Genomic DNA, 22738 nt, shown 5'->3' on the forward strand with positions numbered 1-22738 from the left:
TAGGTTTTCGTACATTTAGTAGATTTATTCGGGATATAAACCTAAAATTTCAAACTAGTGAAATTCGTGGGGAACAGTACTTGGATATATAGGTAACCCCTGAAATCTCGTTTGAAAGGTCTCGTATTCTGATATACTAGGTGTTTGTACTCTATGATGTCTGGGGTATTATTCCGGGACTTCTGCTAAACGGTGGTTCTGACCTAGTCCTTGGCTAATACTTTCACCAAAATGCTTGAAACATAGCATAAAGCCCTCAGCTGATTAGACAATAAAATTGATAATCATCTGTTGTAGCTGAAAAGATCCTCTAAAGGGGACACACTGCTAAGTCGAAGCTGATATCTCTCTGCTGAACGGAAGTTCTGACCTGAGATCCCTCAGTTCTCGCATTTAACCCCTAATTTATGTACAGACATCATTGTAGTGTGGATACCTGTAAGACTTAATATTGGGATTCTGGATACGGGAGTATATTCAAGAGGTGGGACACATGAATTGATCTAAGTTCTTAAAACACTTAAATGGTATCCTGAATAGATTGAAGTTTGTGTGAGAATTTAAAATGGATCAGTATATCGACATTCGAGGTGAATTGTTTAAGTCGTGTATGTAATGTAGCTTAACGGTACTTGTAATCTGTCTGAAAAGCTGATATGATTCCCTGACACGCTCGCCAAAAAATAGTTTATTTTCCGCAATTTAAGTTTTCTGTTATTTCATTTCTTAGTTTAGATCATCTTAAAATCCAAAAAGATTTTATTTCTACTTTATTTTAGACAAACCAGAGTGGAAAGTTGATTGTCGGATTCTAGAAAGATGAGGCAGATGCAGGAGATTCTGAGCTGAAGAATGAGGAGAGCTTACATTGTTGGAAGTTTGATTGTTTTCTGTGTCAAAAACAAGTTCATTAATTTGATACTTGTTATTTTCAGAAAAAAGTTAAAAATGATTTAACTAAATCAGTTGAATTCGTCAAAAGATCAACCAGGGTCATTAAATTGAACTTGGTAGATTAATCGAGTAATCAAGGTCATTAAATTGAACTTGAATACTTGAGTGGATTGTTAGAGCTGATTAAGTTTGTTTTTATTGGTTGAAAAAGATGAATTTTAATGCTATTGGTTGAGTAACAGGTTTGGAGACTTTATTATTCCCAACGGAGGCAAATTGTCAAAGCTTGAACCAGATATCTCAAGATCTTAGCATACTGAGAGGGGGAGTCTGTGAAAGGGGGAGTCTGGATCAATAGCTATTGGGAAGTTGAAGTAAGAGCCAGGTGTTAATCCTGAAACCTGTGAAGAATGCTTGTGAGAATAGACAGAGTTGGAGAAAAGACCTAGACTGAAGACTACGGATCTAAAGACTAATAAAGACTACGTCAACATCCAAGGGGGAGTCTGTTGATGCACGGAATGTCTGTTGACTGCGTCTACAAAAAGTCTGAAGTCAAGATTAGTCAACAGGGGGTTAAAATGTAAATATTATGTAAAATAGTATATGGTTCGCTTTTATGTCATTGTTGCATAGTGGTCCGCTCATAGGGTTTATTTGTGGTTCGCTTATAGTGCAGTGATGTAGGTCCGCTCATATGGCATGTCATATGAGCGAACCCACATGTCTATATATAGAGGAGTCGTCTGAGCGGTCCATAGACGAATGATTGTATGTTGGAGCGAAACTCTGTCAAAATTTTAGTAGAAAAGCAATAAAAGCAAAGGAAATTAATAGGACAAGCTGTTGTAACCTTGCATATTCTGATTCCGCCTTTATATGTAAGGATGAGCTACTCTGACTGACTTTTCGGGTCAAAGAACGGTCCAACACCCGATGATTCCGCCATCGGTTGGGGTGTGACAATAACTTATTGGCTTGATGTGAATTAATAGTACTATATTACATGTACCTAAATGAACTTTTACTCCTCTCATGATCATTGGCTTTGTAATCAATAGTAGACGTTTAGTAATCATCTCAACAATAACACTTATTCCAATGATCGTTAATAACTTGGGAATCAAATTCATTATTACCAAATAAATATACTAATCTGGATTAATATGCTTGCTATAACATTAGCTAAGTCACAATCACACAAACTTCAGGTTGTGGATTTGATAACCATTTAGATGATGCATCGATTTAAAAACACTAAATGGTATCATGTTTGGATATACGTATCCTTTCTTTATTCCAGAATATTTAGGGATTCACACCCTATCTTGGTTGGTAAATAATTAATTTCTTTCTGAGAGCAAAGACATCTTTAATTGTCAGGAAGAATCTTCCAGTTCTTCATTGTGTTTCACATCATCATTGACTCGGCGTGGTCTAACCGGTCATGCCAATCAAATATCATGATCCATAAACTTCTAGTTTATGATTGTAGATGTATTACTTATACGTATGTAATACAAAAGTAAGACACGAGAGGGATATCATTTGAAACTATCATGTTATATCACTATCATTAATATTATTCGCATATTGTCACTCCCTTATATTGCCACTTCTAGTGGTCGATCTCATTAATAGTCGGGCTCACTGTTAACTGCTATCTTACATTTTCTGATAGTTCGACCTCATTACAAGTTTCTCACAACATTTTCAATGATAGTTATACAATCACCTTCACTTCAGTGAACCAACAAAGTTTCACGGTTCTTTAATATTGCGACTTTAGCATATTTGAGATATCACAAATGGAAATTGTTTGATCTGATTTTTCCTTGTAAATAATCTTTTCTTTATATAATACAAATAGAGAAGTAACTAAATGTTCGAGTTATGTAAGATTTACCGATTAAATATCCTACAACCTTTTATAACAACATAAAAGATTGCACTTCAAGAGCATATCTCATGTGTGATAAATGGAAATTTTTATCCGGTTTTCAACATAAATAATCTTCTTTTCACATAACATCAATTGAGTAGTAATTGTATATATGAGTCATATAATTTTATCAATCTTATATCTTATGGCCTTCTACAAACTGATAATGAGATTTAGGGAGTATGACACTTCGGGTGTCTTATCTAAACATATTATTCCCTTTCATGATAGTGATAAAAAAACCACAAATTTGGTTTATAAGTTCTATTCAATAGTATTCATACTACAAGGCATACTATAAAATCATATTATACAATATATCATTTGACCACTCGATATAATTAGTATCGTTATACTACACTCGGTTATAAAGTTATAACATTTTGATTGTATATATTGAAAACATAATTATTTAAAACATATGATACCAAAATAAGAGCACAGAGAAACAAACAATCCACTCTTTTAATAAAGAACACAACCAACAAAGAGTTTTTGTTTTCTTACAAACATATGATCACTTATCACTCATCAAGTTAATTTATAAAATGTCTTTTACCACAAACATTTATAATTTATGATAGTATCTTACAAATTATTGATTAACTGAAGTTAAAATACAAACATGCATACGGTATTATCCACAAATATCATAGCAAATAATCGAATATGATAAAATAATAATGTTAGAAATCATATGTACAAATTTAAATTTAATGATTATTCATAACTAATATAGATTAATTCAAATCTTTAAAATACATCAAATACCTTTTGTATAAATGATATTATAATAATAAGTAACCTATAATATTTTAAAATATTTTGTGGGCTTTTCTGGTCTAATAAAAAGAATCAACTAATCAATTTGTAAGCTAAAATATATCATGGATAACAGTTTCATCTTCATGCGATATTCAAGATTTTGATCTTTCAATTTTCTCAGTGTTACTCTATTTATGAAATTCAATAAATATAAAAACATAACCAAACAACGATGAAAGGATATAAATATGCCAAATGCTATAGCGCCTTCCTAAGAATCGTATCAACCTAACGACTATATATTTAATATCAATATCATGAATCCTTTTCTGTGATGATTTTTTTTTTGTTTCAAAAAATCAATACCATTGTCGGCTTGGGATAGTTGGGTAAATGAAACTAGTTTATTATTTAAAAAAAATGTTAAAACTTGAAATCCTTTGTTGAGACCTAGCTCGAAATAACATAAAAAAAATACGAAAGCCATGTTCGAATGTTCACAGTGTACCTTATGTATAACTAACCCTTTAAATCATAAATCCTACAAATCATGTTCCATACAAATAATATTCTAAATAACAATGTTTATGAGGTATATATATCATAAACATATATAATATGACTAGGTTAGAACCCCGTGTATTACACGGGTTAAATAAAATAAGTATAGTTAATAATGAAGATTAAAATATGATAAAATGGTTTTTGTGATAAGATATTATTGATTTTTTTAATAAAAATTTTAAAATTGAATAATAATAAAATCCGAAACAGAGTAAAATAATAGGGGCAATTAAATCTTGGCTCACTAAATTATAACATATGACGCAAAATAATGATGATAACAATAATAATAAAAGTATTTTATGCAGTTTTGTACAAAATTTGTAGAAACAATATTTTATGCAGCTTTGTAGATAATTTGTAAAAACACGTTTATTAGACGTCATGATAGCGCTAGGCTATAAGCCGGCTATCTTTTATGAATTTAGTTAGGAAATATATAAATAACATGTTTAAGTACCAGTGTGCTACACCTATCAATTAGAAAATATATAAATAATACTTAAACATAAGGAACACAGTCAATTGATAAAGACAAAACTTTAAACACTTGGAGAGGGGAGGTCTTGGGTTCAAGTCCTAAAGACGTCATGTGTAAAGAAATTTGTCGTTTAGAAAAAAAATACAAAACCAATGATATTTATATAAAATTTATAAATGTAATTTTATATACCAAATAAAAAATATATATCTTTAAAAATCTCATTTATTACATGGGTTGAATAAATGTAATTTTATATATTAGATAATAAAAAGTTATATCTTTAAGAACCCTAAGTATTATACGGGTTGAGTAAATTTAATTTTATATATTAAATAATGAAAAAAGTTACATTTTTAAGAAACTCGTGTATTGTATGGGTTGAGCACATGTAATTTTATATACCATCAATAAAAAGTTATATCTTAGACCATGCGTAGTGGGCATTATTTTTTCAAAATTTGCCACAAAACACGCCAATCACGCCCCCTCCCCACCCCCTGGGCATTATTGGGCGTTATTGATCAATTTTCCCTCCTAGGCGTTTTTTAAATAACGCTTTGCCCAAATTTGAAGCACCAATCACATTTATCTTCCCTTTTCTTGCCCAATAGCTTTTTTTGTTGGTTTTTTTTATTTTTATTTAATTCTCTACACCTTTTAACATAATGTCCACATCCCCACTACACCCATTTTAGAAAAACGCCCAATAATGCCCCTTGCTGACTGTACTGCCACATGGCGGAAAACACCCAAGGGTGGGTGCATTATTCACTCTTACCACTACGCATGATCTTATTATATCTTTATAAACCATGTGTATTATAAAACCTTTGGACTAAACTGACAAAATGGCCAACCACAGGGACTAAAATGACATTTAACTCTTTACATTATATTAATTATATTTAGTGTACGTCTTTTGTTAATGTCAAGATAAATAATTTTAAAATCTAATAAATATTTCAAAAGATTATATTATCTCCTATACAAATTGTTTAAATTTAATTTTATAATAATCTTTTAATTAATATTAATTATCTATAATTAAGTAGGAGATAAAGATGAGAAAACTAAAAAATAGATGGCTTCAATGAATGACATGTGTCCCAAAGTTGGTTTCTTTTATTATATAGTATAGATTTTGCTAATGAATTAATAAAATAATCCATATAAAACCCATAATTCAACCATAGAAAATTTATTTAAGTTTCTGATCTATATTAAAATATATTTAGGAATCAATGATAAAATTGCTATAGGTGTACATGTATAATGAAACCCAACCCAAATTGAGCATTAAGTTCGACGAGGATATATTTTTAGAAAACGAAAAAACATGAGCAATTCATCTTCGCCGATGACTCCCAGGTCCTCGAAAATTTGTGTTAGTCAATTCAAATTAATTCAATGCTTAGAGTTTAGCGTAGACATAAAAAATTAAGGAACGGATGGTGTACGACGGAGGTAAAGGTCGAGCGTGAACATAAAATAAAAATTGTATACTAACAGTTACCTTTATGAAGGCATGGCTGATTAAACTCATTCAATGGGCCAGCAATGAACATTGATGGTTGACTAACCCAACAACAAAACACTGACGATGATGTGATCCAACTCCAAGAACAATTCGTGCTGATAACGTGTTGTAAAACTAGCCTACTAGAACAAGATTATAGGGAGAAAGAGATTGATCTTATTGATTGAGGTGTGTTTTTACAAAGGAATACAATGAATATATATAGGAGAAAAAGTCTTGGAGAACAAGCTAATCTATTTAAGAAGTTGATAACCACATAATATAATATATTTATCACATATAGTTTCTTTTTTCATTAATAGTAATTCGATTTTTATAATAATATATATAGTTTTTCTCCCATATTTTTATCATTTCAATATTACAACATATTATTACTATATTTACTTTTAACCTTAAATGTATTTCTTTAATTTTAACTTTTAATAATTTTCTTTTTTTTTTAATATTACTGATGTTGTCTAAACAACATCGGTGCGAGTAAAATCGATATTGTTTTTTTATTATTAATGTCATCATGTGCCTATTATTATGTAAGATTCGATAAAAGTTCTACTCGAACGAGTCATATATATTGATTTTTATTATCATCACATCGAACATTAACCGACCAAACAACATCGGCATTCAAACGGGTCATATAAAGATGATTTTATTTATCATCACAAACTGAAAATATACCGACCAAACAAAATCGGTATTCGAACGGGTCATATATAGTTGATTTTGTTTATCATCACAAACTAAACATATACTGCGCAAATTATATCGGTAACGGTACCGTATTTGTTTTTATAGAATTCTCAGCGTGAGGGTATAAAATTCATTGAATACAAAGTAATATTCGCAATAAAGTATTTTTGGTATCATAAGCTATATCGAATGTCTGCAAGATACCAGTATCGTAACAGACCGATGTCGTCCAAACAACACCGGTACCGGTCTTCATTTTTATGGGTTTTCAATCAGTGTAAAAAATGTGTCCATTGGAAACGATTGCTATGCCGAGTGCCGGTATCGTACTGATATTGTAATGAACCAACCGATAATGACTAAAGGCCCGCAACAAAACGCTCGGGAATCTAATGAAAAAACATTCAAACAAAAAAATTTATACCCATTGTATTTTGACCAATTTAAAAGATAATTATTCATTATTATTTATTAAAAATACCAACAAATTCATTTTAGAAACTTTAATATAAAAATTAGTTTTTAGAATTTATATTGGAATATGCTTGGAAGAATGTAGGCACATGTTTTACATTGAAAACTATAAAACGGATACCGGTACCGAATATGATAATATTGGTTCCGTTCGTCAGGGTACCGGCATTCGATATAGCTTAGATACCCCAAAAATCTTTTACTTTGAATACAACTTTATTTTCAACAAATCTTATGTCAGAATATTGAGAAAAAGAAAATTAAACACGACACATTCAACTTTTATGAAAAAAAGTTTATAAACACAAGTTATTAGATAACAATCAAATTAAAAAAAAAATTAAATGAGTTAAAACTTATATTATTTATAGTATAAGATATTAAATTAAAAAATTAAAAAAATACTATCGTATTATATATATAGGGGAAGGTTCAAATGAAAACCACTAGTTATTGTGAAAACTCGAAAACTAATTAAAAAAGCCAAAAAAACATACAAAATTTTTTTTTTAATTTTTTTTTTTTGCAATCAAAATTTCGCAGGTTTTTTAATATAAAAAAAAATTTTCAAAAATTTTTTTTTTTTGTGTAGTGCACATGTGTAATACTGCACATATGTATGTGTACTACACATGTGTATTATTACACATGTGCACTACATAAATTTTTTTTTTTTTGAAAAAAAGTTTTTTTTATATATATAAAAACTAGCGATTTTTATAAAAAAAATTGAAAAAAAAAAATTTGTGTGTTTTTTAGGCTTTTTTTAGTTAGTTTTCGAGTTTTCACAACAAAAGTGGTTATATATATATATAGGGGAAGGTTCAAATGAAAACCACTAGTTATTGTGAAAACTCGAAAACTAATTAAAAAAAGCCAAAAAAACATACAAAATTTTTTTTTTTTAATTTTTTTTTGCAATCAAAATTTCGCAGGTTTTTTAATATAAAAAAAATTTTTAAAAAAAAAAAATTTTTTTTGTGTAGTGCACATGTGTAATACTGCACATATGTATGTGTACTACACATGTGTATTATTACACATGTGCACTACACAATTTTTTTTTTTTTGAAAAAAGGTTTTTTTTTATATATAAAAACTAGCGATTTTTATAAAAAAAATTGAAAAAAAAATTTTTTGTGTGTTTTTTAGGCTTTTTTTAGTTAGTTTTCGAGTTTTCACAATAAAAGTGGTTTTCATTTGAACCATCCCCTATATATATATATATATATATATATATATATATATATATATATATATATATGATGAGGTTCATGAGTGAACAACATCCTTGTTTGTGAACTGTGCGAACTAATCTGGACCATTGATTTCATTTTTTGGTTGTTAAGGGTAGGATTGTAATTTTATAATAAATCAGATTTAAGTCATTAATTAATAATTCAATTTAGTTACATATTTCGTTTTTTAGTGCCTTCTCCAAAAATATCTTTTATAATTTAAGAAGATAATTATCAAGATATTATAACAAATCACCAGACTTCTATGATCATTCTGGTCATATCTTTCTATAATCTTCAACAATATTCAATTTCAATTTAAATCACCAGATTTCGAAGAACATTATGCTCGTATCTTTTTTCTATCTTTAACAATATTCAATTTCGATTTTTATGATCAAGAGCAATTAACCTTCTTATTTCACAAACCCAATATTTCATCATCCATCAAGAGCACTTAACCTTCATAATTCATAAACCCAGAATTTCATCATCCATCAAGAGCACGTAACCTTCATATTTCATAAACCCAGAATTTTCATAATCGATCAGTTGCACCACGTAACTTTCAGATTTCATAAACCCAGAATTCATCATTGATCAGTTCTTCTAGTCTTTCAATCATGGCCGACCCAGAAATTAATAATCACAATTCCGACGAAAACGTTGACGAGGATAACGTTCCGATTAACGATAATGTTTTCGTTTCAACAATGGATCGTCCAGGTGTGTATCTTATGATCATTAAGATCCATGTATTTACGCATACGAATGTTTTTTTTATTAAATTTGTATCGTTTGCTACAGTTTGTTTCATGTGATTGTTTATCCAAAAAGTTTTAGTAGAGACTAATGATGCAGTTTGTGTTAATACACATGTGTACACCGGAATACAAAATAGCCAGGAATTTGGTGTTGTTTTAGATTACCCCCTTTGTTACAGTACACATGTACCATTCATAGTAGTAGTTTGAGTGATCGGAGAGTAAGTTTTTGACCATTGATTTCCAAAAAATACACACGTGTATAACGTACTGGGGTTGCATGAAAATAGCATAATTTTTGTTAATGAACCTTTGAAGACATCCGACATTGTTTTCCTTATTGCAATCGTATTCACCTCAGTTTGTGATAATTTTTGTTAATGAACATGTTTGAATTATGTTTTCTTTTGTTAATTGATAGTGTAGTTTGAATTTAAATAACTTGAATGTTAATTAAAATATGTACAGCTCATGTGTATAACGTTCTATTGAGAAGAGAGTATTTTTTTCACAATTAATTGTTTTTAGCTTACCCCACTTGTTATGCACATAAGCATAGTTCATGTTTTTTAGTTCGATTCCCTGGTGTGTGTGTGTGTATATAACATTTTGAACATACTTTTTTAATAAAATTGTGTAGAGTCGGTTGCGAGTAACGTATACAAAACTCGTAATGGGACTAGGTACTGGATACCAACTCTCCTTCCCGGATTCAAACCGTTTGTGAAAGCTAGATTTAGTACGATAGAACAAGCAAGTGCAATGTATGAGGAGTACGCACAACTAGCAGGATTTGGAACCTGTTTGAGTACTTCACAAAAAGAAAAAGTAGGCGATGAAATAATTACGAATCGGCGATACGTTTTATGCTCTAGGGCGAACAAAGACTATGTGTATCTGTTAACGCAATACACAAACGTCAAAACACAATTGTGATGACTTCAAAACATAAGACTATGTGATTCTGTTAACGCATACATGCGTACTTAGTTATGTATAGAACTGCACACATGTGTACTTAGTTATGTACAAAACCATACACATGTGTACTTAGATGAATAATATGTGTTTTACATACTGTACATAACCGTACACATGTGTACTTAGCTGCATAATATGGGTATACATATGTGTACATGGCTATGTATAGAACTGGTACTCATGTGTACTAAGTTGCATAATATGTTTATCAGGGCCTACCAAATCCCACAAGATACAAATTGATAATGATATGTTGCTGGAAATTAGAAGAAAAAGGATGTGAGCCAAATGAATGATATTGAAATAATACATACATACATAATATTATACAAACATACATACAAAGTAAAAGTACCTGTAAACTATATGATATTTAAGATATATAAAGTACCATAATGTGGGTCAAATCAAGAAAACAAACATACCATACCCAAACAAATTTATGTTTCCCAATTTCAAAACAGAACAAAATACCAAAACGTCCGAAAAAACCGATAATCCTGTAACGTCAACATACTAGAACAACATACCCTCAAATGTACATTATTGTCAACAACCATAAACGTACTAATTATAACCTACTTCACTCCCTTTCCGTATTTGACTACTTCATCCAGTATGCGCTGACAATGCTTGTTGACGTTTGAAGTTACCAACTTCACCGAGTACTTCTTCCTCAAACGTGTCAAGCATGCCTTATTGGCGGTATGCGCAAGTGGGAAGCCACTATCCCACTTCTCAACTGTTATCCCAAACCACGTTTCCATATGACGCATGACAAACACCCCCGCAATCAACCGTGTTGTTGACCGTCTTCCATTCAAAGTCCAACCTATGCGGCAAAGCATTTTCAAAAATCACACACACATAATATATAAACAATACACAAAACAGCTTATGAGTAAACGAGAACATTTATGTAGCCGATTATGGTCCAAATTTTTGGTATAATTAGATACTCACACTAATAATCATTTTTTGGTATATCAAGAATATAACTTACGAACCACAAAAATGTTTCTTTATCTATTTGTCTTCATGTTAGCATGTGTACAAATGCTGCATCCTTGTAAAGCTTCTCTTTTATGGCTTTCTGCACCAACAAGGTAGATCAGTACAAATATTGTGGTTTTATATTTATTGCTCTTAACTTATAACATTTTAATCTCACTACCTACCGAATCCATCAATTTGAATCTCACTACCTACCGAATCCATCAATTTACACAGGTGTATACACAGTTTATACCTACAATCAATTTTCATACACATGTTTACACAAACTGTATACACAAGTGTACACCCAATTTGCATACACATGTCAATTAATGTCTTAGATAAATAAAAAGACCAACACTGTATATACATGTGTACACCCAATTTACACAGGTGTATACACAGTTTATAACTACAATCAATTTTGAATACACATGTGAACATAAAATGTAGATAAACTTTGTATACACAGGTGTACAAAAAAACACAGCATTACATCACGACACACATAATATGCCTAAAAAACAGAGTACACATGTGTACACCGACCTCAAACACGGAACTAAACCCTAACCCCCAATCTGTCTTGTCGGCACAAGCACACTCAACATCAATAGGATCCAAACAAATTTTTGCAAAAATTAAACTCTAATAAACTTGAATTGGAACCCTAATATACCAGTAGATCAAAACAACGAAAAAAAATACATATTTTGAATACAAGCCCTAGATTAAAGATTCCGGCAACAAGGATGACAGCAAAACATATAAACTCTGGGATGATATCGGCGTCCTCGGTGGCTTGATAAAATCTTCGTCGACGGCCACTATTCTTGTTCATCGCACTGCACTCGCTATGCCTTCTTATTTTTGATAATGAAACTGAATGAAAGAGAAATTGAATGATAATGAAATTTTTTTGAAAGTGCACGAATATTGAGGGATTATGAAATAGGATTCCATAAATATTGAGGGATTATGTACAATAATACTCTTTTCTATTTAATTAAATATATAAAATTAACCTCATATTTACCATCATGCCATTATCCTTGATTTTGATAATCTAACAAATGAAGGGCCAAGATCTTTTCATTTTGTTCACAAGTTAACCCTTGTATATATATATATATATATATAATGTAAGTATCTATAGAAAACCCACTTTAATTTAGAAAACCCGGGAAACTCAAAGCTCCCGATGTTTTTTTTTCTTGAAAAAATTTACACATGTTATATACATGTTTTTAAGGGTTTTGGGCAAAAAAAATCAAAAAAGCGCCGAGTAGATATTTAAAAAAAAATAAACAAGTTTTGGTGTAACACATGTTACAAATATGTCAGATGAATGTAACATGTGTTACACCAAAACTTGTTTATTTTTTTTTAAAATATCTACTCGGCGCTTTTTTGATTTTTTTTGCCCAAAACCCTTAAAAACATGTATATAACATGTGTAAATTTTTTCAAGAAAAAAAAACAGCGGGAGCTTTGAGTTTCCCGGGTTTTCTAAATTAAAGTGGGTTTTCTATACATCCTTCCCCTATATATATATATATATATATATATATATATATATATATATATATATATATATATATATATATATAGGGGAGGGTTTAAATGAGAACGCTAAATATTGTGAGAACCATGAGAACAAATGAAAAAACCGCGAGAACTTGGTCAAAAACAATTCAAATTCAAATTTTTTTTTCTACACTTATCATTATTATTCAAATACAATGTTAGAAATTTAATTTACACGTTTAAATTTACGATAATTCGTAAACAAGAAAATTTACACATGTGTAAGTTTGCCATTTACACATGTGTAAATCTGTTATATTTACACATGCGTAAAAAATCTAAAAAGAGTGCTTTTGAAAGAAGAAATGAATTATTTGATGTTGTAAATTCTTTTTTTGATGTTGTATCTTAATTACAATGAGGTTTGTATTAAAAAAATTGGTTTTGATTGGTTTTTTCATTCGTTCTCATGGTTCTCGCAATATTTAGCGTTCTCAAGATAACCCTCCCCTATATATATATATATATATATATATATATATATATATCAGGAGAAAACGCCCCAAAGTGTGAGAACGATTCTCAGCCACAAGATCTTAGTGATTTGTGATTTAGATTGATGCGGTAGCATTTTTGTAAATAATAGGGGCCTTGGAACTACCAGGAGGGGTAAAATAGGAAAATCCAAGCAAATGTGCACATGCTAATCACATGTCATTTTCCCCCATCATATTTAAACGACCATAACTTTTTTGTACTTGATTATTTTTCGAAAAAAATACACCATAAAACTCAGCGTTTTTTTATCTTTCCAACGAGTATACTATTGATATACTTTTCGAAAAAAAATTAACTGGGGTTTTTGGCGTTTTTCTGAACTGAGTGTTTTATGGCGTTTTAGACTAGGTATATTTATGGCCTTTTTCTGAACTTGCTCCATAATAGCGCATCCCACATAATAACGCGTGCCACATATTAGAGCATCTATTAGAGCATCTAGTACTAGAGTATCTATTAAAGCATCTAGAGCATCTAGTACTAGAGCATCTATTATATTATCGCATCAAACAATAGAGCATCTGCTGCTGCTCTATTCTACATTGCTTGCATACTGCATTTGTTTTCTAAGCCTACATTTCTAACAATGTTTTTCTGAACTTGGTGTTTTTATGGCGTTTTAACTAGGTATTTTCATGGCGATTTTCTGAACTGAGTGTTTTATGGCGTTTTCAACTGAGTTTTTTCATGGCGTTTTTTTGAAATGGGTGTTTTATGGCGTTTTTAACTGGGTATTTTTTCATGGCGTTTTTCTGAATTGGGTGTTTTTATGGCGTTTTATTTGAACAGTCAGTTCATGTGAGTGGGTTTTTTTGACAATATTACCCTTTAGTGTAATTTAGCATCAATGTCACATGTCACCACCAAAATCGTTCTCACCGTTCTCATATTTTTCACCGTTATCTCAAAATCCTGACCATATATATATATATATATATACTAGGTTATTCCCCGTGGTACCCACGGGTTGCTCTAATTTAAGGATATTAATATTTTGTTAATTTTATTAAAACGGTTTTTTTTTTATAAAATTCATGAGGATATATATTCAACAATTCAATGTTAATCGTATATTCGTATATATATATATATATATATATATATATATATGCAAACATAGCGATTTATCAATGTCCCCCTATACTTCTATTACATGACTTCTTCCAACGGACTTGCTACCTCCCGCTTCTAAAGCCTCGAGCTTGAGGAAATTCTTTCTAACAGACAACTGTCTTTCATAAAAACAACAAATCCGCTAGGAAAGTCTTAGAGAAAGTGATCGAATCAGTACCAAAAGCTATTCCATGCAAGTGCCACCTTTCTCTTCTATCTACCATCTTCAGCTATTATTACGCATATCCTATGCAAAATAACAAACACTTTTTTTCACATAAGGCATCAAAGGACAGAATTAAAACAGGGATTCATTTCTTTTACACATTAACTACATCGTATGCCTTACCTACACATAGTGTGTTAGGTTAGGTTGATTATTTTAAAACGTATAATATATATAGAGAGGTTGTATGCAGGTTCATCGGTTAAACCAACCAACCTGATTATCCTAAGCACTAAATCGAATACGTATATAAATATACATTTCAAATTCTATGATATGAAGCTAAGTTAGAGAACTTACCTAAACTCGTAGAAATGCTAGCCGAGCTATGACCAACACCAAAAGTTTCACGTTTACTCTCTTCGGCAAACCATCAAGTCCACCAGTTTGCTGAATCGTCGCAATTTGCGCTTGCCTCCTAATCAATATCTTATGTGGGTATGACTGCAGTTAAAATTTAAGCTGCAAAAAACTCCATTCATTTGGCTAAACAACACAACTAAGCATAACGACTGAATACTTTTAAAAAATACATAAAAAACCGGTTATGAAAAATATAATACAATTGTCGTAATGTGGGCAGTAATGTGTAAAACAACACGAAAACAATCTGACTTTGAGTTGTCAAAAGTATTGAATTGCTTAAAAAATATATAACAGGGTTTTGACATCTGCTCAGCCTAAAGTGTCCATTTAAGCTACAATAAAAAAACGTTTCTAAAATGCATTTATCAATCATTTAAACCAGCAGCCATATAACCATTTAAACCAGCAGCCAAAATATGGCAACCTATATATAATCCCAAACCCACACTGACCCATTACCGAGCCCACCGGACCCGTCCAACTTGCCACCTTACCTATAGTATTTACTATTTAGTTAAGGGTTTCTACCTGTGATACTCTGATCCTTCACTAAATGGTTGAAATCTTTGACCATCTGCATCAAAGTGGCACATATTTTAAACAACTGCGAAACATCGTACCTGAAACCATATATATATGTTGTATGGAATACAAAGAAGAATATACTTTAAATTGTATGTTACTATATTTGACTGTAATAAGTTAAGGTTTAGGGTTGATACTTTAAGAAATAAGGTAACAATTAAGAATTACATAAGAATTTATGGTACCTGCGTTCAAAACCTGTTAACAAATAATGTTGTAGTTTATGTAAAACACAAACAATATATAATGAAGTCGCTTTGTGATTTTATTTATTAGTTCCTTAAAAGATTAGAATGCGTCACACTCAAATAACATCATCAGTACAACTTCAAGCCACAAAAAAATGTCCACAAATATTTTTCGCCAACACTTCTATTACAACTTATTATCTTATTCTGATCATTCAATAATATAAAAAAGTTTTATAACATTCATCCAAACACCTATGAAGTCAACATGCTAGGAGTTCCAAGTTACAACAACGATCACACTCTTATGCTATGTCTGATGTTAACAATCTAAAAACATAAATAAAAAACTGATCCCAACTTCCACATTAAAATTGTCACGTTTTCAACAAAAAACAAACTCTAAAAGAAAAAAAAAGCAGTATATGTGCATTCCATTGGGCATTGCAAGTCATATGCCTGGCCATGCTGGCAAGATCCATAGTCTATTAAGTTTCCTTCCGTTTCAGTCTAAGCATCTCATCGATTCTTTTGGGCCGGCATAAGACTCTTTTGTGCAAACAAACTCATACAAATCACTCAAGACTACAAAAAATAGTTCCTAAATAGAGTGGTAAACTTGTCATGCCAGTTCAAACTCCCACAACCTAAATATTAACATAAAGGAAGGTATATATGTGATATGTCATAAAAATAAATGTTACATAGGGGTACTAAATATGATGTAACAAAAAATTGGAATTACTTCTCGTATGTATTGCAAGGTCCTAGATATTAACGGTGTAACAAACTTGTCATACTACAATTTTTAAATGCATGTGGCCTTATTTTATTAGTTTTGAAACAAAAATAAAAGATTTCATAAAACAAACAAAAGTAAAAACTCACCATCCAAATAACACATAGTTTTCATTTTCATCTACTTTATAGTTCATGTTAAGACCACCCGTAGTGGCATCGAATTTGGGAAAACGTGAAGACTTCATCAAACTCAACAAAAATTAGGTATTACTCAAAGTAAATTATAACATGAACGATAGAAGATCAAATAAGCAATATAAAACTATAGAAGATGAAATAAGAAATTAGACATAAAAGATACCTTGAAGAGAATCAAGAGGTGCAAGATTGTAACCTATTATCAGATTCGTGTGTAGGAATTTGAAGCCTTCCTCCCAAATCGCAATGAATAAAGTGGTTAGACTTTCATCACCATGTGGGCCGCCAATCATAAGCCGACCTCATGGGTGCAAATGGGAGATGTGTTTTCACAAGCCAACCTGATAGGTGCACATTCGACAGCAAGTATAAGAGCCATGTTAATATATTAAAATCGACTATTTATAGCTCTAGACCAACGATCTAACATGTAGTTTAAACCGGAACTACAACAACGACATCTTATAAAAATAATTATCCACTTCACTTTTTATATAAAAATATAGTTTGTTAATTAGTAAACACGGTAGAATCAACCACAATGATCAGAGCAGAACTATCATACCTTCACCACTGAGAGAGAGGATGACACTTACATCAGCAACCGTTGCGTCTCTAACCTTCCATAAAGCTTGGCACCTAGAATGAAATAACATAAAGCTCAAAAATTGATGATTGCATTAGTTGCCTTTTTAATGGCAAAATAAGTTAATCGGTGTCCTTACCACCTGGTTATGTTTTACAATTATGTAAGTATGAACTAACAAATAAAATTAATCTACATCTAATATCGGATTCAACGCATAAACCAGAAGACCATAGGATATACAGCAAAAGCAAACGAAAAAACGTATATGATAAACTTTCAACATACCGAATTAAATGACGGTGAAGGATATTGCAGTACCCGCAACACCAAATAGCACAATGGTCATGCGATTGCAAAAAAAAATATGTTTTTTTTTTAACTTGGAACCTGTATATCATGGCAAAAATAAATATTATCATTAATATGATTTAATGATAATATGAAACATGACTAATAGAAACATAGAGGGTTATATAAATCGTAACCTTCCCTATGAATAACTTCTAAATCGTAACCATTGGAGCAATATAATCAGGAACGCCAACTGCTAAATAAGCCTAAATGCCCCCAGTTTAGAATTTAAATGAAGAAATCATAAATTATCTATGCAACTCAAAAAATGAATAGAGGACTAACATAACACATCAAAAGTAAAAAACTCGCCTTCTTTTATATGAAAAGTCTCATGCAAATACTCTTTGCCGAGCAAAATAGTATCCTGCATATCATATGATGGTCAAAATAGTTGTGATTTTAGATTATAGTCAAACATATACGTACCATAAAATCAACGCATTCATTATTTTCATTCTATTCCTTAAGTGCCAGGTTCCAAAACTTTTTGAAGATCAAAACCGGATTCAGTTGAAAGCCCATCAAGAGAACCTATTGATTTAAATCACTATTTCAAAAGAAGAAGGAAATCGTGATGCAATCAAATGGGTTAAAATGTTAAATAATAAGATAGTTAAAAAAGAAACACATCCAATTTGAAAGTTAACCATGGTTTGTTTACACATAATGCTTAAGAACCTGGTACATCATATTATTTGAGAACATCTAATCAAATTTCAAATGCGTATATAAAGGGATTTTGTTTATTGATGGACGATTCAAATTAATTATGCTCCTCATTTGCTATATTATTAGGGTTCAGATAATCAGATTTATCAGATTTCAAGCTGACTAATTTCAACATCACAGATCATATATATTCTTATTTAAACATTTATGTTAGCTCTTAAACCTAATACATTAAATCCAAACAAAACTTAAAAGATGTAAATATAAAAAAATATTATTACCTGCTCAAGATCACATAAATTAGCAGAAAATGAGTTCGTGGGTGTGCCATTAGAATGTTTGTAGGAAACATCCATCTTTTGTTTACTTCGTTAGCCTAGTAGTATCCATACCTTGGGCACCTGTCACAAACCTTGGAGCTTCTTTTGACCTATCTTTAAAAATATTTGAGTACCTAAAATGACACACTCGTAGTGCCATTTGGTTTATTTATATGAACATGATAATACACAATAGATTAGAATTGAAACAACATTAAAAAGTAAAGATTACATTATTAATATCAACTAAACCTATATCACCCATCGGAAGCACTTCATTGGGATCATCAATGTGTTTCTTTCTTTGGTGTGCAATTGATTTCTGAGGGGTGTCGACTAAAACCAATAGATGAAGATAAATATTATAGAGAAAATGATAATTTAAGTTGTGATATGCAAACACACTTATAGAGTTATTCATATAGTTTTCCACATGGTATGAAGTTATTCACAATCTTATAAACTTATTGACGGGTGTTATGATAGGTATTTATACTTAACTTTTGACCCAAAAAAGTACTTAATGTATTAAACACAGTTGAGAAGGTTCAAGTATTTAAACAGTAAAAAAACATAATACTGGAAGCTTGGCGTTTCGCCAAGGGGAGGACCTAATGAAGTGATGGCTAACTTCACCGCTAATTTTGAAAACATATGAACCAGACGTCAAATCTAAATCACGTTTTATTTATTTATTTCACCTCATTTGATGCCTAAAAATTACAGGCACTTCACTCAAATCTAAATAGACTTGTGAGATTCAAGGATACAACAATATGCACCAACAACTTGTTAACGAACTCTCGTGCTAAAAACAAAATATGATGCTTATTAAAGATCATCATGACATAATTACTGGTGATTTTAAACATAATTACTGGCTATTCAATTACAGTTATAATGATTCAAAGTTCCCTAAATAAAAAATAAAAACTGGCTTAAATTTTATAAACCTAAGAATTTTGAAATTACCACCTTAAACATATCCTTAAATACGTTATCTCATTAATTCAGACAATTAATTGTAATAATAGTCAAACAATCTATATTGTTATTAAAAAGTTGTTAAATTTAGAAGTTAATAAATGACAAATAAATATCACATTATTATTATTAATTGTTTATTGATTGAAATATAAGATTACAATTTACAAAATTATCAATCATTTCTAAATTTGAACTTTTGAAATTTAAATTTGAAAAACAGTTATAAATGTATTGCAATAGTACAATTGCGTTGAATACAATCAAAGATACTACACGGTAAGATATGTGTTATAATTATTGAAAGTTTCCTGAATAAAACTAAATGGTGGTTTAAATTTATACATCTAAAAAATTTAAAATTACCCGTCTTAAACATATCCTTAAATACGTTATTTCATATATAACAATCTAAATTTTAATTATACGTTGATGAATATAGAAGTTAATAAATAACAATTACGTGTCACATTATTATCATCATCATCTAAATGTGATCTAAATTACTGAAGTTTTTTATTTATGAAAGTTTGAAAACTCAAAACTACATACCAAAATCAATATAGATCGTGATAATTGTGAAAATCCACTAAAAAATTATTTAAATTTAATTGAAAGATGTATTATATTAAATATACTTATAACCAAAAACAAAAACAAAAAAAAACATAATTGTTAAAGCAAATAAATGGGTAGAACTAATACAAAAAACAAAAAATAATCCTAACAATTTAATGAAAAGGCAAAACAAACATTGATTAATTTGTTACATGATGTTCTTCAATAAAATACATGAATAGATGCGTGACTATGGACGGAGAAGAATAACATGCAATCAAGTAAACAAAAACATGTTAACAATATCGAAATCGAAAATGTACTATAAAAAAGATGATTGGGATCACCGTTTAAATAAAACAAAAGCAATATAAATACGATTCGATGAAGATTAAATGAAAAAGAAAACCATACCTGTAAGATCAAGTTGATTCCTGCAATTAAGAAGATCCGTGAATCAAAATTAAAAAAAAAAACAGTAGTTATGCTGAAGGAAAATGGACAATTTTGATAGAGAACAAACGATTAAGATAAATATAAACATCAGATACACATACCTTTCGATACAAATGACAATCTTGAAGAACAATAATGAATCTCCGATTGAAAAAAGGGTTTACAGAAGAACGTGAAAAGAGAAACGTGAAAACCCTCGACAACACGAACCCTATCGGATGCTTCTCAGCTTTCTAATAAATAGCGATTATCCATTTCAGATCTTGTTGAAACCCTCGAAAAACAAATAACAACTCAAATCATTGGATCGATTAGCATATAGATACAGAAAGACAATACCAGTAGAATAAGATGGGTTGAAATACCTTTCATAATCGTTGAAATACCTTTTGTAATCGTTGTCTCCACCACCAAAATAAGAAGATGATCCAAGTTTGTGATGGTAACGGCGATTAAACGATGATGAAGATTTAGGTTTTAGAGAAAATGAGACATAGGAAGAAGAGGCGATATGATCTGCAGTAGCAAAGATGTGAATCTAGGGTTTCAAGAATGAAGCGGCGAAGGAGAAGAATGAGGTTGTAGAGAAATTTAGGTTTTTTAGATGGCTTATATACACGGGTCAAAAAAACGGGTAAAATAGCTCCATTCGGGGCTTCATTGTCAAAAAAACGGATCCATGGTTTTCCCGCCAAAAAGCAAAATTTAGAGGCCTCCTAGCTTGACACATCAGCAAAAATTAACACATTTATTATATATATATATATATATATATATATATGTAGGTAGAGGATCCTGTAAAAAAGGCCTAAAGTGTGAGAAGGGTAAGAAAGAATCTCAGCCATTAGATCTTTTGATCTAATGGTTGAGATCGATAGGGACCAAATTGTAAAATATTTTTATTAATTTGGACTGATTTGAAATATCTAGGGGCAATATAGTCTTTTAAACCCACTAGAAATTAGGTAATGCACATGTAACTTTCCCCCGTCTTTTTTAAACGTCAATAACTTTTTGTACGTAACTTTTTTTTTAAAAAAATTACACCATAATAACGAGCGTTTTTTTATCTTTAATATGAGTACCATATTGCTATACTTATATAGAGAAAAAATATGTTTCGATCAGATGTTTAGTCAATGAATGGTGTTATATACTTGCTGAATGATATTATATACTTGCTGAATGGTGTTATATACTTACTGAATGGTGTTATATACTTGCTGAGTGCTGAATGGTGTTATATACTTGCTGAATGGTGTAATATACTTACTGAATGGTGTTATATATACTTGCTGAATGCTAAATGGTGTTATATACTTGCTGAATGGTGTTATATACTTACTGAATGTTGTTATATACTTGCTGAATGGTGTTATATACTTCCTATAATTAAGGTGGCGGTTATGGGAACTTTTTAATTAATTGAATTAATGATAAAATTATTTGTTTACCCTTTTCAATTAATTTAGATCTAATGACTGAGATTTTTTCTTACCTTTCTTACACTTTTGGTCCTTTTTACAATAACCTTACCATATATATATATATATATATAAGGAAATTGTAAAATGAGAATCATCTTGAGTTGTAAGAACTACCAGAACTCGGCCTTCTAAAATATGTTTCCATTTTTTTCTCAAAAATCTTTAAAAAATACTTGTCCAACAAAAAAAATGTTGCATGCAAAAATTCACCTCGATGTAAAAATTTTTATTGGTGATGTGATTGTTCCGTAAACAAAATTTACATCAGGCATAACTAGCGATTCGACAATTTTTTTACAGATGTGTTTATAACATTTTTCATCTTCGTTTATGCAAAAAATGGTGGTCTAGCTCACGTGGAAAATAGTAGTTCGCATAGTTCTCACAACCTGAATCCTATATATATAATGTAAAATATAAAAATAGGTTCACATGTGATATATAATATATTTATTAAACAATCCTATATATGTTAAGCAACCCATCA

Source organism: Helianthus annuus, chromosome 15 (assembly GCF_002127325.2).
Source record: "Helianthus annuus cultivar XRQ/B chromosome 15, HanXRQr2.0-SUNRISE, whole genome shotgun sequence".
Taxonomy (NCBI): domain Eukaryota; kingdom Viridiplantae; phylum Streptophyta; class Magnoliopsida; order Asterales; family Asteraceae; genus Helianthus; species Helianthus annuus.